The sequence below is a fragment of the Penaeus japonicus genome, unplaced genomic scaffold (genome assembly GCF_977035675.1).
Source record: "Penaeus japonicus unplaced genomic scaffold, GWHDUDI00000001_assembly GWHDUDI00000002, whole genome shotgun sequence".
Classification (NCBI taxonomy): domain Eukaryota; kingdom Metazoa; phylum Arthropoda; class Malacostraca; order Decapoda; family Penaeidae; genus Penaeus; species Penaeus japonicus.
This window is the reverse complement of record NW_028234404.1, coordinates 11284249-11291748: the sequence shown is the minus strand read 5'-3', so window position 1 is coordinate 11291748 and position 7500 is coordinate 11284249. Positions and strand designations below refer to the sequence as shown.

General features: G+C 39.5%; 1 protein-coding gene across 1 annotated transcript in view; it reads right to left on the bottom strand.

Moving 5' to 3' along the window:
- Positions 1 to 7500, bottom strand: part of LOC122260242 (nephrin-like) — a 296377-nt gene that overhangs the window by 21273 nt on the left and 267604 nt on the right. The window lies entirely within an intron of this gene.

Here is a 7500-nt window from a genome sequence, read left to right as displayed (position 1 = left end):
CCTTCTCTCTCTCTGTGTCTTTCTTTATCTGTCTGCCTGTATCTCTTTACCCTCCTCCCCCTTTGTGTGTCTCTCTTTGTTTATCTGTCTATCTATCTCTGTCTATCTCTGTCTGTTTGCCTACTTGTCTGTCTTTCTCTCTCTCTCTCTCTCTCTCTCTCTCTCTCTCTCTCTCCGTCTCTCTCTCTCTCTCTCTCTCTCTCTCTCCTTCCCTCCATCCCTCTCTCTCCCTCTCTCCCTCTCTCTCCCTTCAACCCTCCATCCCTCTCTTCCCCTCCATCCCCCTCTCCCTCTCTCCCCTCTCCCTCCCCTCTCTATCCAAAAAGGACGTCGCGGAGATATAAATTGAGTGGAGGGTCTAAGCGTGGGCGTGAGCGGAATAGCAAACGAGTGGAACGCGACAAGAAGGGGCGTTGGTAGGAGGGAAGAGGTAGGGGAGGGTAAGGAGGGAGGGGGAAGGGGAGGAGGGTGTGGGGAGGGTAAGGAGGGAGGGGGAAGAGGAGGAGGGTGTGGGGAGGGGAGGAGAGTCTGGAAGAAGAGGGGTAGGAGGGTGTGGGGAAGGAAGGAGGGAGGGAGGAGAGAAGGCGAGAAGGGTTGGAGAGAAGAAAGTATTAGGAGGGACGGGGGAAGAGGGAGGAAGGATGACAGGGTGGGGGGTGGGGGGGGAGTCATTCAACTCTTTCCCTTCCGTTTCGTCTTCAACTTTTATTCAATTTGCGTGACGGGAATATGTGTCACGAGTATGTCATTTTCCCATTTTTCTGGCACTTTCTGGTGCATGTATTTGTTGTCATATCTATGACGATAATAACAAATGATGATTGTGGTTAATATTATCATCATAATCACCATTACTATCATTTCATTACTCCACCACACACACACCTCTACTTGTACAGACACCAGTTGATATCATCACTTCGGTTCCAATAATGAAAACTATTGCACAATCCCATCCCCGCACCGACTTTGGCACAAAATCAGTTTACACCGAAAAAACGGCAGAGCAATAACCGCGATTCGGAACTACAACAGACCCATAACGCCCATAACCCATACGCCCCAGCGCCGGCCCCCGCTCATTCGCTCGTGCGGAATTTTGACGATCACTCAGTTATCCGAACAATGCGGAAGATAAAGCACTCTCTTTGCCTATAATGAAGCTGAGTGAACCCGAAGCCATGGGGTTGTTACAACGAACCTGGTTTTATTGCGAGAGTGAAGCATGTTTCATACCCTGTTGGTGCGTATGTACGTTCTTTTTTTTTTTTTTTTTTTTTTTTTTTGTATGTGTGTGTGTGTGTGTGTGTGTGTAGGGGGGGGGGGGCTGCGTGCTTGTGTGCATGCATGTTTAGATGTACTTCTATATTTATTTGTTTTTACTTGTGCCTTTGAGTGGGTGCGTTTACATATTACATACAAAGTCCTCACCCATTCCCCCTCTCTCTTTTACTTTTTTTTTCTATCTTTTCCTTTTTTTTTTTTACCTCTTCCTAGCTCCTGAAAATTATAGGCAAAGAGGTATCGACAGAGGACGAACCCTTTTGGATAATGCGCGATAGAAGCGAAACACCACGTTGAGCAAAATCCCGAAGAGGACACACGGGAGGGACCATGCAAAAGCAATATCAACGACACGAAATATAGACCATGAAAATAAATAATACCAAATCGATACCACGAGACGGAAGCGGAGCGCAGAATAGAGGACAACACCAACCTACTACCCACGATCACGAGATGTATGAAAAAATGGATTAATTCTAATAGGTATGATATCACGATATACAACCATATAAAAAAAGACCACAAGAGAACCAAGATCCAAAGACGAAAAAAGAAATCTCAACAAGACAACAACGAAAAAAAAAACAAAAAAAAACTACAGGACACGTAAAATAAACAATCAAACAACCTACACACATACAAAAAAAAAAGAAAAAAAGCAACAACAGTACCTTTAAGCACAGAAACAACAACAAAACGAAATACTCCCAGACGAAATTGGTATATATGCAAAGAGAAAACAGAGCGGGAGATTTCAGCGTGAGTTTGTACAGACCAAACACTCTTGAAGAAAGGGCTCCTGGCGATTAGATCACGTATGTTATTTGCGTCTTCTCCCTCCCTCTTCATCTCCGTCTTCTTCCATTTTTTTTCTCTGCTTTCTCGTCCGTTTCCTTATGTTTCCTTAATTCATTTTATTGTTGTTTCGTTTATTTTGTTTTGCGTTTATTTGATTTCTTAATTGATAAATGTCTTATTGCTATCTATATCATCATCTCCACAATCTGATATCACTGGTAATTATACCTTCTTCTTCTTTCCAACTTTCTTCTCCTCTTTTTTATATTCTCTCTCTCTTTCTTCTTCTCTTCTCTCTCTATCAATCCGTCTTTATTTTTACTTGTTTTTTTTTTACGTTCCCTTTATCTCCTCTTCCATCTCCTTCTATCCTTCTTTCTACTTCTCTTCCCTCTCTATCTTTTTTTCTACTTCTCTTCCACTTCCATCTATCTTTTTTCTCCTTCTCTTTCCTCTCTCTCTGTCCTTTTCTCCGTCTATTTAACTTTGCGATTTTATATATACATATACGCACACACACACACATACACATACACACACACACACACACACACACAACACAAACACACACACACACACACACACACATATATATATATATAATATATATATATATATATATATATATATATTACATATATGTACATATATATAACACTCCTTCTCTCCTTCTTTTCTTGCTTTACTCATTCTCTCTCTTTCCTTTTTTCTTCTGAATTTTTTGTCTGTTTCTTACTCCTGGATTTCCGTTTGATAATCGTTCCTGTTTATTCATTGACTTTATTGCTCTTTTTCGCCGTTTTTTATAATCTTTCGTGTTCGTGTTAGTTTTCTTTCTATTTGATTATACCCTTTTCTGTGTAAGCGTCTCTATTTTCTGTCTCCCCTTTTTCTGAATACTCTCTCTCTCTCTATCTCTTTTCACTCACCCAGCTCCTCCTCATTTAATCTTCAGCTTCTCCTCTTCCTTCCCTTTTCCTTTCCTCCTCTCCTTCCTTCTCTCCTCCTCCACCTCATACCTCCCATTACTATCGTCTCCTACTCCTTCCCTCATTCGTCCCTTCCCTCTCCCTTTCTTCTTATTATCTCCTTTCACTCTATCTTTATTCATCTCAACTCCTACATCCTCCACTCTTTCTCCTCCTATCCCCTTTCCTTTACTCTTTCCCCTCATCCTCTCCTTATTTTCTTCATTCTCATTCTCTTCCTTTCCTCCTGATCTTCGTTCTCCTTCTCCTCCTCCTCCTCCTCCTCCTCTTCCCTCTTTCTATTCCATTCTCTTCCGTCTCTTCTCACCCATCCTATTCCGAAAGCTGCGTTCGCTAACCCTTTATCGGTTCCCTTTCAAACGCAGCCACCTCGAAGGAAGGGGATGCAGCGGGAGGGAATTATTTATAACAGAAGAGAATGCATACATAGGAAGTCCAGCGGAGAAGATACATACACATACATATATATACATACGCATGAATGGCACGTTTATTCACTCACATAAATACATATTCACTCACACACATATATATGCGCACATTCATGAACACACGCACACGCATATACATACACACATACACACTTATACACTCACACACATATGTATGCACATATTGACACACACATACAAATATACATACATACACATACACACACGTACACACGCGAACAGACACACACGCACATCCACACATCCACAAATACGCATATACACTTTTTCATGGTTTTATTAGCCTTGTAACGGACGAGCGGTGAGGAAACATGCAAATGATATTGCACAGTGCAAATACTAAGTACCAACGTCTCATAACCACTTAAGCAACTTGGGGGCACGTACAATCACATTTATACAGTCACACACACACACACACACACACACACACACACACACACACACACACACACACACACACACACACACACACACACACGCACACACGCAAACACAAACACACAACACATCAGCAACAACATCAAGAATTATAATGGTGATGATAATGACAATAACCATAATAATATCAACAACAGTAACGGGAATAAAAAAAAAGAAGATTGATAAAAAAAAAGAAAAAATAGACGAAGAAATATCAATAAATATTCTAGCAAGTATGAACTTCACGTAACCTTGTTAACCTTTACACACCAGAAGAGAAAAAAAGAAGAAGAAAAATAAACCGCTAAATGGCAATCGAAGAGCGAGCGACGAAATTGCAGACTGGGTAATTTCCGCTAAGTAGGGAGCGAGAGAGAGAGAAAGGGAGAAAGACAGACAGACAGAGATAGAGAGCGAGGCAGATAGATACATAGATAGATAGATAGATAGATAGATAGATAGATAGATAGATAGATAGATAGATAGAGAGGGATAGAAAGAGAGGGGGAGATAGATAGATATAGAGGGAGAGAGAGAGAAGGGGGGGAGGGAGGGAGATAGAGAGATAGAGAGATTGTTAGATAGATAGAGAGCGAGCGAGAGAGAGAATGAGAGAGAGAGAGAGAGAGAGAGAGAGAGAGAGAGAGAGAGAGAGAGAGAGAGAGAGAGAGAGAGAGAGAGAGAGAGAGAGAGAGAGAGAGAGAGAGAGAGAGAAAGAGAAAGAGAGAGCGAGAGAGAGAGAGAGAGAGAGAGGAAGGAGAGAGAAGAAAGAGAGAGAAGGAGGAAGGAGAGAGAGGAAATAAAGAGAGAGAGAGAAAGAGATAGATAGATAGATAGATAGACAGATAGATAGATAGAGAGAGAAAGCGCACCTTCAGAACTACATCTCGAAGCGCGGTTTAAAAGAAGGAACGAAGTCGTCCACGCTTCCCTCTCGAAATGATGGTGTTTTCCGTTGAACTCTTGGCAAGAGTGAATAATTAAGGTAAGAGCAACGTGCCTTGCTTGACATTGACACCTTTGTTCGTACACTGTGTAATCTATATTCCTGAATACGTGTATATGTTTGCACACGACACAACAGACAGCACACACACACACACACACACACACACACACACACACACACACACACACACACGACACAACAGACAACACACACTCACACACACAGACGCCCCCAAAGTCTTTCACACACACAAGGATGTGGACATACTCTCACATATTTATATACTATTTATATTTTCCTTTCCTATTTGCCCTTTCATCTGTTGCTGAACACAATGCAAATAATAGTTGTAGTGCTTCACGTTTCACCATGTTTTCATACAAGTACATATATTTATTTTTCGCGTAAATATGTAATTTTCTGCAGCGCAAATACGCCAAAAGGACGAAACTATTAGGTTTTACGTAACTGACAGGTTTACTGTGTAGCGGTGAAGGGTGGTAATCAACCAATAGAAATTTACGGCCAGGAGACTCTGGGTGATTGCTAGTGAAAGCGGGCAAATATCACCGTAGAGTTATGGCAAAGTGACCTATTACAGCGTAGGAAAAATTCGGGAGTTTGACCTCTTTAGATTTTATGTTTTTTTCAAGAACCTACGAATATAAGCTACTTGCACGCAAGTTTATAAAAAAACTTATATTCATTTTCTCTCTCATTCATTTAGCATTATTATCACCATCATCTTTATTATTGTTATTGTCATTATTATAATCATTATCATTACTATCATCATCATTATTACTATCATTATCATTATTATTATTGTAATATCATAATCTCTAGGAACATGCATATTCTCGATCTCTGACATCTATATTATAATGTTAGATCATAAATGATACCCGCTCATCCGTATTTTCAGCCCAGAACACAATAAGTTTTCGCGCTCATAAACATTTCACACCTGTTTATCTAAAAAAAAAAAAAAAAAAAAAAAAAAATCAATATACCTGTACGTGCCTTTAGAGATGAACAAAAAGTACTTACCACGACCAGGAAAAAAAACAACAGCATCAACATTAAAACAAAAGGGAAATCAACCCCTTTCCCCTCTTTCTAAAAAAAGGAAAAAATGAAGAAAAGAAAAAAGAAAAAAGGAGCACTCTCGTTCTCATAAAAAGAAAAAAAAAAGGGGAAGGATTTGAACTGTATTTGAAGAGCCTAAAGATGAGGATATCGTTTCAAGGCCAAATGCACCCAGCAGACTTGTAGTAAAGACCTTCTAATGGAAGATCAGATTGCTGGATCCTGCAATGCTTGTGTGTCTGTGCAATTTCGGTACAAAGCTGGACAAACACTTTCATTTCCCTTGATATAAAAGGAAAGAAACATCACGTTCTATCATTTTCAAAACTACTTGACTGGATTTTTTTTTATTAATGTTCTGAATACTATTCAACATACTGTATAGATTAATTTAAAAAATAACAACAATAAACTAAAATGAAAAACAAAAGGAAGTAATACAAAATCATTTATTCGTATAGGTTTTCTCTAATGTTTTAAGAATAATAATACAAAGTATTGCAAAAGAGAAAAAAAAACACACATATTATCCTTCATAGAAAAGTCAGCTGTAACAACGAAAAAGAGGCGAAAAAAATAATATATCTAAAAATCCTTTATTTCCTTTTCCTTCAGCCCCCCCATTCCCCTCCTATTCCCTTCACCTCCATCATATTACACCAAGAGCTAATGTAATACACACATCCTACAATATCAGCCTAATATAGACTTGGTAAATTTTTCCCCTTCGTGTAATATCCGCGCCAGAGTCACTCTTTGCTTGGCTGGCCATAAAACAACAGAGGAAGTGGTTTTGAATATTTCATGCTTTGGGAGGCAGAGCATCAGCAGATGTAGTCACAGCACTTACAGACGTCATGCACAGCTGATTCGTTCTGCATTTCATTTAAAATCAGAGACTAGAGTCATCTTCTGTGTAACTCTCTGATCTGCCTTTTCCTCTTTCTGCCGTGCATGTCTTTTGTTTGCTTGTTTCTTTTTCTCTCTCGGTCAATTTTTTTTCTGGTCTCTATTTCTTTAGCCATATTTTCCCCTTATCCCCTTTTCTCCTCTATTTCTTCTCTCGTCTCTTATATATATGTAAGCATAACTATTCATCTATCTATCTATCCACACACACACACCTACACCCACCCACCCACACACACACACACACACACACGTAAACACACACATATTCACACACACACACACACATATTCACACACACACACACACACACACACACACACACACACACACACACACACATTGAGCAACTCTTTGACCCAATGTCAAATTAGACTCCGTTCAAATTACATTTCCACACATTCGAAGTACATCAGAATTACATTATATAACTTGTAACTAGATCAACTCACAAAGGGATTACGCACCGTGTTAAATACATATATGCGTATGCAGAAATTGCAGTAATAATATTGCTATTATCCTAATCACTATGATTATTATTGTCACTATTCTCGTCATTATTCTTATTATTATCATTACTATAAATAATTATATTATTATC